The following is a 10,632-nucleotide window of genomic DNA, read 5'->3' on the forward strand; positions in this document are numbered from 1 at the left end:
TTTCCCTCTCAGGAGGCAGATTGCGCCGTCCCGTCCGTCACGAGCCATCTGCGCAGGTGCGCAAGGTCCTGGAGGTTGGCTCGTGCTGCGCTGCTCCGTGCTTCAGCAAGGTCGCAGGTCCAGGCCAATCGCCGTCGCACTCCTGCGCCGGTCTACAGTGTTGGCCAGAGGGTTTGGCTCAGCTCTCGTACCCTTCCACTCAAGGTGGAGTCTAAGAAACTGGCGCCCCGCTTCATTGGCCCCTTTGAAATCGTTGCCCTGGTGAACCCTTGTTCGGTCCGTCTCAACCTACCTGCCTCTCTTCGGGTTCACCCTACCTTCCATGTGTCCCAGGTCAAGCCTGTGTCTTCTTGTCCCCTGTCCCGCCCTATGCCGCCCCCTCCTCCACCTCTGGTGATCGACGGGCATCCCGCTTACTCTGTTCGGAGGCTTCTGGACGTGCGACGTCGGGGACGTGGCCTCCAGTACCTCGTGGACTGGGAGGGCTATGGGCCGGAGGAGCGGAGCTGGGTCCCCGCCCGGCAGGTGTTGTGCAAGTCGCTCATCCGCGACTTTCATCGTCGGCATCCTGGTCGCCTGGGTCGGGCGCCAGGGGGCGCCCGTCGGGGGGGGAGTGCTGTCAGGTCTCCTGACTCTGCCCCTTGAGCGTGTTAGTGTGGGTGTGTCCCTGAGCAGGATTGGAGCGGCGAGTGGAGCTGGGACCAGGTGCAAGCAATCATCTCCATCAAGTGCTGTGTATTTAAGCTGGTCCCCAACTCCACCTCGTCGCCAGATCAACACACTCCGTCAGAGTTCGTGCTTCTAGCTATCTAGTCATTTGTTGCGTGCCTATTGCATTTGACTTACCTGATCTTTGCTCTCCCCAGTTGTGTACCCTGCCGCTTGCCTGCCTAGACTCCCTCCGCTTCTGGCCTTGCTCGTCAATCAACAACTCGTTCCTTGGACTGCTACCTTCTACAGCGCTTTCTGTTTAATAAACCCTCATCACTCCATCCACCTGTTGTCTCTCTCTGCATTTGGGCCCTCCACCAACCGGACCCTGACACATGCGCTAAAAACGCATTTAAAGCAATAAAAAGGTGATTATGGCTGTCAAACCTAAACCAAACGTTGTGCACTCAAATCTTTTGCTGTATTTAGTTTATTTTGGCATCCGGATGATGATTCTAGCATGAAATTGCTTGGGCACCTGTTAATTTTTAAGATTTTGACACATTCAGCTCAAATGTACACAATTGCTGATTATGGCTGTCAAATCTAAACCAAACGTTGTGCACTCAAATCTTTTGCTGTATTTAGTTTATTTTGGCATCCGGATGATGATTCTAGCATGAAATTGCTTGGGCACCTGTTAATTTTTAAGATTTTGACACATTCAGCTCAAATGTACAATCATGCGCTACAAACGCATTTAAAGCAATAAAAAGGTGATTATGGCTGTCAAACCTAAACCAAACGTTGTGCACTCAAATCTTTTGCTATATTTAGTTTATTTTGGCATCCGGATGATGATTCTAGCATGAAATTGCTTGGGCACCTGTTAATTTTTAAGATTTTGACACATTCAGCTCAAATGTACACAATTGCTGATTATGGCTGTCAAACCTAAACCAAACGTTGTGCACTCAAATCTTTTGCTATATTTAGTTTATTTTGGCATCCGGATGATGATTCTAGCATGAAATTGCTTGGGCACCTGTTAATTTTTAAGATGTTGACACATTCAGCTCAAATGTACAATCATGCGCTAAAAACGCATTTAAAGCAATAAAAAGGTGATTATGGCTGTGAAACCTAAACCAAACGTTGTGCACTCAAATCTTTTGCTGTATTTAGTTTATTTTGGCATCCGGATGATGATTCTAGCATGAAATTGCTTGGGCACCTGTTAATTTTTAAGATTTTGACACATTCAGCTCAAATGTACACAATTGCTGATTATGGCTGTCAAATCTAAACCAAACGTTGTGCACTCAAATCTTTTGCTGTATTTAGTTTATTTTGGCATCCGGATGATGATTCTAGCATGAAATTGCTTGGGCACCTGTTAATTTTTAAGATTTTGACACATTCAGCTCAAATGTACAATCATGCGCTAAAAACGCATTTAAAGCAATAAAAAGGTGATTATGGCTGTCAAACCTAAACCAAACGTTGTGCACTCAAATCTTTTGCTATATTTAGTTTATTTTGGCATCCGGATGATGATTCTAGCATGAAATTGCTTGGGCACCTGTTAATTTTTAAGATGTTGACACATTCAGCTCAAATGTACAATCATGCGCTAAAAACGCATTTAAAGCAATAAAAAGGTGATTATGGCTGTCAAACCTAAACCAAACGTTGTGCACTCAAATCTTTTGCTGTATTTAGTTTATTTTGGCATCCGGATGATGATTCTAGCATGAAATTGCTTGGGCACCTGTTAATTTTTAAGATTTTGACACATTCAGCTCAAATGTACACAATTGCTGATTATGGCTGTCAAATCTAAACCAAACGTTGTGCACTCAAATCTTTTGCTGTATTTAGTTTATTTTGGCATCCGGATGATGATTCTAGCATGAAATTGCTTGGGCACCTGTTAATTTTTAAGATTTTGACACATTCAGCTCAAATGTACACAATTGCTGATTATGGCTGTCAAATCTAAACCAAACGTTGTGCACTCAAATCTTTTGCTGTATTTAGTTTATTTTGGCATCCGGATGATGATTCTAGCATGAAATTGCTTGGGCACCTGTTAATTTTTAAGATTTTGACACATTCAGCTCAAATGTACAACCATGCGCTAAAAACGCATTTAAAGCAATAAAAAGGTGATTATGGCTGTCAAACCTAAACCAAACGTTGTGCACTCAAATCTTTTGCTGTATTTAGTTTATTTTGGCATCCGGATGATGATTCTAGCATGAAATTGCTTGGGCACCTGTTAATTTTTAAGATTTTGACACATTCAGCTCAAATGTACACAATTGCTGATTATGGCTGTCAAATATAAACCAAACGTTGTGCATTCAAATCTTTTGCTGTATTTAGTTTATTTTGGCATCCGGATGATGATTCTCGCATGAAATTGCTTGGGCACCTGTTAATTTTTAAGATTTTGACACATTCAGCTCAAATGTACAATCATGCGCTACAAACGCATTTAAAGCAATAAAAAGGTGATTATGGCTGTCAAACCTAAACCAAACGTTGTGCACTCAAATCCTTTGCTATATTTAGTTTATTTTGGCATCCGGATGATGATTCTAGCATGAAATTGCTTGGGCACCTGTTAATTTTTAAGATTTTGACACATTCAGCTCAAATGTACACAATTGCTGATTATGGCTGTCAAATCTAAACCAAACGTTGTGCACTCAAATCTTTTGCTGTATTTAGTTTATTTTGGCATCCGGATGATGATTCTAGCATGAAATTGCTTGGGCACTTGTTAATTTTTAAGATTTTGACACATTCAGCTCAAATGTACAATCATGCGCTAAAAACGCATTTAAAGCAATAAAAAGGTGATTATGGCTGTCAAACCTAAACCAAACGTTGTGCACTCAAATCTTTTGCTGTATTTAGTTTATTTTGGCATCCAGATGATGATTCTAGCATGAAATTGCTTGGGCACCTGTTAATTTTTAAGATTTTGACACATTCAGCTCAAATGTACACAATTGCTGATTATGGCTGTCAAATCTAAACCAAACGTTTTGCACTCAAATCTTTTGCTGTATTTAGTTTATTTTGGCATCCGGATGATGATTCTAGCATGAAATTGCTTGGGCACCTGTTAATTTTTAAGATTTTGACACATTCAGCTCAAATGTACAATCATGCGCTACAAACGCATTTAAAGCAATAAAAAGGTGATTATGGCTGTCAAACCTAAACCAAACGTTGTGCACTCAAATCTTTTGCTGTATTTAGTTTATTTTGGCATCCGGATGATGATTCTAGCATGAAATTGCTTGGGCACCTGTTAATTTTTAAGATTTTGACACATTCAGCTCAAATGTACACAATTGCTGATTATGGCTGTCAAATCTAAACCAATCGTTGTGCACTCAAATCTTTTGCTGTATTTAGTTTATTTTGGCATCCGGATGATGATTCTAGCATGAAATTGCTTGGGCACCTGTTAATTTTTAAGATTTTGACACATTCAGCTCAAATGTACAATCATGCGCTACAAACGCATTTAAAGCAATAAAAAGGTGATTATGGCTGTCAAACCTAAACCAAACGTTGTGCACTCAAATCTTTTGCTATATTTAGTTTATTTTGGCATCCGGATGATGATTCTAGCATGAAATTGCTTGGGCACCTGTTAATTTTTAAGATTTTGACACATTCAGCTCAAATGTACACAATTGCTGATTATGGCTGTCAAACCTAAACCAAACGTTGTGCACTCAAATCTTTTGCTATATTTAGTTTATTTTGGCATCCGGATGATGATTCTAGCATGAAATTGCTTGGGCACCTGTTAATTTTTAAGATGTTGACACATTCAGCTCAAATGTACAATCATGCGCTAAAAACGCATTTAAAGCAATAAAAAGGTGATTATGGCTGTCAAACCTAAACCAAACGTTGTGCACTCAAATCTTTTGCTGTATTTAGTTTATTTTGGCATCCGGATGATGATTCTAGCATGAAATTGCTTGGGCACCTGTTAATTTTTAAGATTTTGACACATTCAGCTCAAATGTACACAATTGCTGATTATGGCTGTCAAATCTAAACCAAACGTTGTGCACTCAAATCTTTTGCTGTATTTAGTTTATTTTGGCATCCGGATGATGATTCTAGCATGAAATTGCTTGGGCACCTGTTAATTTTTAAGATTTTGACACATTCAGCTCAAATGTACAATCATGCGCTAAAAACGCATTTAAAGCAATAAAAAGGTGATTATGGCTGTCAAACCTAAACCAAACGTTGTGCACTCAAATCTTTTGCTGTATTTAGTTTATTTTGGCATCCGGATGATGATTCTAGCATGAAATTGCTTGGGCACCTGTTAATTTTTAAGATTTTGACACATTCAGCTCAAATGTACACAATTGCTGATTATGGCTGTCAAATCTAAACCAAACGTTGTGCACTCAAATCTTTTGCTGTATTTAGTTTATTTTGGCATCCGGATGATGATTCTAGCATGAAATTGCTTGGGCACCTGTTAATTTTTAAGATTTTGACACATTCAGCTCAAATGTACAATCATGCGCTAAAAACGCATTTAAAGCAATAAAAAGGTGATTATGGCTGTCAAACCTAAACCAAACGTTGTGCACTCAAATCTTTTGCTATATTTAGTTTATTTTGGCATCCGGATGATGATTCTAGCATGAAATTGCTTGGGCACCTGTTAATTTTTAAGATGTTGACACATTCAGCTCAAATGTACAATCATGCGCTAAAAACGCATTTAAAGCAATAAAAAGGTGATTATGGCTGTCAAACCTAAACCAAACGTTGTGCACTCAAATCTTTTGCTGTATTTAGTTTATTTTGGCATCCGGATGATGATTCTAGCATGAAATTGCTTGGGCACCTGTTAATTTTTAAGATTTTGACACATTCAGCTCAAATGTACACAATTGCTGATTATGGCTGTCAAATCTAAACCAAACGTTGTGCACTCAAATCTTTTGCTGTATTTAGTTTATTTTGGCATCCGGATGATGATTCTAGCATGAAATTGCTTGGGCACCTGTTAATTTTTAAGATTTTGACACATTCAGCTCAAATGTACACAATTGCTGATTATGGCTGTCAAATCTAAACCAAACGTTGTGCACTCAAATCTTTTGCTGTATTTAGTTTATTTTGGCATCCGGATGATGATTCTAGCATGAAATTGCTTGGGCACCTGTTAATTTTTAAGATTTTGACACATTCAGCTCAAATGTACAACCATGCGCTAAAAACGCATTTAAAGCAATAAAAAGGTGATTATGGCTGTCAAACCTAAACCAAACGTTGTGCACTCAAATCTTTTGCTGTATTTAGTTTATTTTGGCATCCGGATGATGATTCTAGCATGAAATTGCTTGGGCACCTGTTAATTTTTAAGATTTTGACACATTCAGCTCAAATGTACACAATTGCTGATTATGGCTGTCAAATATAAACCAAACGTTGTGCATTCAAATCTTTTGCTGTATTTAGTTTATTTTGGCATCCGGATGATGATTCTCGCATGAAATTGCTTGGGCACCTGTTAATTTTTAAGATTTTGACACATTCAGCTCAAATGTACAATCATGCGCTACAAACGCATTTAAAGCAATAAAAAGGTGATTATGGCTGTCAAACCTAAACCAAACGTTGTGCACTCAAATCCTTTGCTATATTTAGTTTATTTTGGCATCCGGATGATGATTCTAGCATGAAATTGCTTGGGCACCTGTTAATTTTTAAGATTTTGACACATTCAGCTCAAATGTACACAATTGCTGATTATGGCTGTCAAATCTAAACCAAACGTTGTGCACTCAAATCTTTTGCTGTATTTAGTTTATTTTGGCATCCGGATGATGATTCTAGCATGAAATTGCTTGGGCACTTGTTAATTTTTAAGATTTTGACACATTCAGCTCAAATGTACAATCATGCGCTAAAAACGCATTTAAAGCAATAAAAAGGTGATTATGGCTGTCAAACCTAAACCAAACGTTGTGCACTCAAATCTTTTGCTGTATTTAGTTTATTTTGGCATCCAGATGATGATTCTAGCATGAAATTGCTTGGGCACCTGTTAATTTTTAAGATTTTGACACATTCAGCTCAAATGTACACAATTGCTGATTATGGCTGTCAAATCTAAACCAAACGTTTTGCACTCAAATCTTTTGCTGTATTTAGTTTATTTTGGCATCCGGATGATGATTCTAGCATGAAATTGCTTGGGCACCTGTTAATTTTTAAGATTTTGACACATTCAGCTCAAATGTACAATCATGCGCTACAAACGCATTTAAAGCAATAAAAAGGTGATTATGGCTGTCAAACCTAAACCAAACGTTGTGCACTCAAATCTTTTGCTGTATTTAGTTTATTTTGGCATCCGGATGATGATTCTAGCATGAAATTGCTTGGGCACCTGTTAATTTTTAAGATTTTGACACATTCAGCTCAAATGTACACAATTGCTGATTATGGCTGTCAAATCTAAACCAATCGTTGTGCACTCAAATCTTTTGCTGTATTTAGTTTATTTTGGCATCCGGATGATGATTCTAGCATGAAATTGCTTGGGCACCTGTTAATTTTTAAGATTTTGACACATTCAGCTCAAATGTACAATCATGCGCTACAAACGCATTTAAAGCAATAAAAAGGTGATTATGGCTGTCAAACCTAAACCAAACGTTGTGCACTCAAATCTTTTGCTATATTTAGTTTATTTTGGCATCCGGATGATGATTCTAGCATGAAATTGCTTGGGCACCTGTTAATTTTTAAGATTTTGACACATTCAGCTCAAATGTACACAATTGCTGATTATGGCTGTCAAACCTAAACCAAACGTTGTGCACTCAAATCTTTTGCTATATTTAGTTTATTTTGGCATCCGGATGATGATTCTAGCATGAAATTGCTTGGGCACCTGTTAATTTTTAAGATGTTGACACATTCAGCTCAAATGTACAATCATGCGCTAAAAACGCATTTAAAGCAATAAAAAGGTGATTATGGCTGTCAAACCTAAACCAAACGTTGTGCACTCAAATCTTTTGCTGTATTTAGTTTATTTTGGCATCCGGATGATGATTCTAGCATGAAATTGCTTGGGCACCTGTTAATTTTTAAGATTTTGACACATTCAGCTCAAATGTACACAATTGCTGATTATGGCTGTCAAATCTAAACCAAACGTTGTGCACTCAAATCTTTTGCTGTATTTAGTTTATTTTGGCATCCGGATGATGATTCTAGCATGAAATTGCTTGGGCACCTGTTAATTTTTAAGATTTTGACACATTCAGCTCAAATGTACAATCATGCGCTAAAAACGCATTTAAAGCAATAAAAAGGTGATTATGGCTGTCAAACCTAAACCAAACGTTGTGCACTCAAATCTTTTGCTATATTTAGTTTATTTTGGCATCCGGATGATGATTCTAGCATGAAATTGCTTGGGCACCTGTTAATTTTTAAGATTTTGACACATTCAGCTCAAATGTACAATCATGCGCTACAAACGCATTTAAAGCAATAAAAAGGTGATTATGGCTGTCAAACCTAAACCAAACGTTGTGCACTCAAATCTTTTGCTGTATTTAGTTTATTTTGGCATCCGGATGATGATTCTAGCATGAAATTGCTTGGGCACCTGTTAATTTTTAAGATTTTGACACATTCAGCTCAAATGTACACAATTGCTGATTATGGCTGTCAAATCTAAACCAATCGTTGTGCACTCAAATCTTTTGCTGTATTTAGTTTATTTTGGCATCCGGATGATGATTCTAGCATGAAATTGCTTGGGCACCTGTTAATTTTTAAGATTTTGACACATTCAGCTCAAATGTACAATCATGCGCTACAAACGCATTTAAAGCAATAAAAAGGTGATTATGGCTGTCAAACCTAAACCAAACGTTGTGCACTCAAATCTTTTGCTATATTTAGTTTATTTTGGCATCCGGATGATGATTCTAGCATGACATTGCTTGGGCACCTGTTAATTTTTAAGATTTTGACACATTCAGCTCAAATGTACACAATTGCTGATTATGGCTGTCAAATCTAAACCAAACGTTGTGCACTCAAATCTTTTGCTGTATTTAGTTTATTTTGGCATCCGGATGATGATTCTAGCATGAAATTGCTTGGGCACCTGTTAATTTTTAAGATTTTGACACATTCAGCTCAAATGTACAATCATGCGCTAAAAACGCATTTAAAGCAATAAAAAGGTGATTATGGCTGTCAAACCTAAACCAAACGTTGTGCACTCAAATCTTTTGCTGTATTTAGTTTATTTTGGCATCCGGATGATGATTCTAGCATGAAATTGCTTGGGCACCTGTTAATTTTTAAGATTTTGACACATTCAGCTCAAATGTACACAATTGCTGATTATGGCTGTCAAATCTAAACCAAACGTTGTGCACTCAAATCTTTTGCTGTATTTAGTTTATTTTGGCATCCGGATGATGATTCTAGCATGAAATTGCTTGGGCACCTGTTAATTTTTAAGATTTTGACACATTCAGCTCAAATGTACACAATTGCTGATTATGGCTGTCAAATCTAAACCAAACGTTGTGCACTCAAATCTTTTGCTGTATTTAGTTTATTTTGGCATCCGGATGATGATTCTAGCATGAAATTGCTTGGGCACCTGTTAATTTTTAAGATTTTGACACATTCAGCTCAAATGTACAACCATGCGCTAAAAACGCATTTAAAGCAATAAAAAGGTGATTATGGCTGTCAAACCTAAACCAAACGTTGTGCACTCAAATCTTTTGCTGTATTTAGTTTATTTTGGCATCCGGATGATGATTCTAGCATGAAATTGCTTGGGCACCTGTTAATTTTTAAGATTTTGACACATTCAGCTCAAATGTACACAATTGCTGATTATGGCTGTCAAATATAAACCAAACGTTGTGCATTCAAATCTTTTGCTGTATTTAGTTTATTTTGGCATCCGGATGATGATTCTCGCATGAAATTGCTTGGGCACCTGTTAATTTTTAAGATTTTGACACATTCAGCTCAAATGTACAATCATGCGCTACAAACGCATTTAAAGCAATAAAAAGGTGATTATGGCTGTCAAACCTAAACCAAACGTTGTGCACTCAAATCCTTTGCTATATTTAGTTTATTTTGGCATCCGGATGATGATTCTAGCATGAAATTGCTTGGGCACCTGTTAATTTTTAAGATTTTGACACATTCAGCTCAAATGTACACAATTGCTGATTATGGCTGTCAAATCTAAACCAAACGTTGTGCACTCAAATCTTTTGCTGTATTTAGTTTATTTTGGCATCCGGATGATGATTCTAGCATGAAATTGCTTGGGCACTTGTTAATTTTTAAGATTTTGACACATTCAGCTCAAATGTACAATCATGCGCTAAAAACGCATTTAAAGCAATAAAAAGGTGATTATGGCTGTCAAACCTAAACCAAACGTTGTGCACTCAAATCTTTTGCTGTATTTAGTTTATTTTGGCATCCAGATGATGATTCTAGCATGAAATTGCTTGGGCACCTGTTAATTTTTAAGATTTTGACACATTCAGCTCAAATGTACACAATTGCTGATTATGGCTGTCAAATCTAAACCAAACGTTTTGCACTCAAATCTTTTGCTGTATTTAGTTTATTTTGGCATCCGGATGATGATTCTAGCATGAAATTGCTTGGGCACCTGTTAATTTTTAAGATTTTGACACATTCAGCTCAAATGTACAATCATGCGCTACAAACGCATTTAAAGCAATAAAAAGGTGATTATGGCTGTCAAACCTAAACCAAACGTTGTGCACTCAAATCTTTTGCTGTATTTAGTTTATTTTGGCATCCGGATGATGATTCTAGCATGAAATTGCTTGGGCACCTGTTAATTTTTAAGATTTTGACACATTCAGCTCAAATGTACACAAT

The sequence above is a fragment of the Festucalex cinctus genome, unplaced genomic scaffold, assembly GCF_051991245.1.
Source record: "Festucalex cinctus isolate MCC-2025b unplaced genomic scaffold, RoL_Fcin_1.0 HiC_scaffold_23, whole genome shotgun sequence".
NCBI lineage: Eukaryota > Metazoa > Chordata > Actinopteri > Syngnathiformes > Syngnathidae > Festucalex > Festucalex cinctus.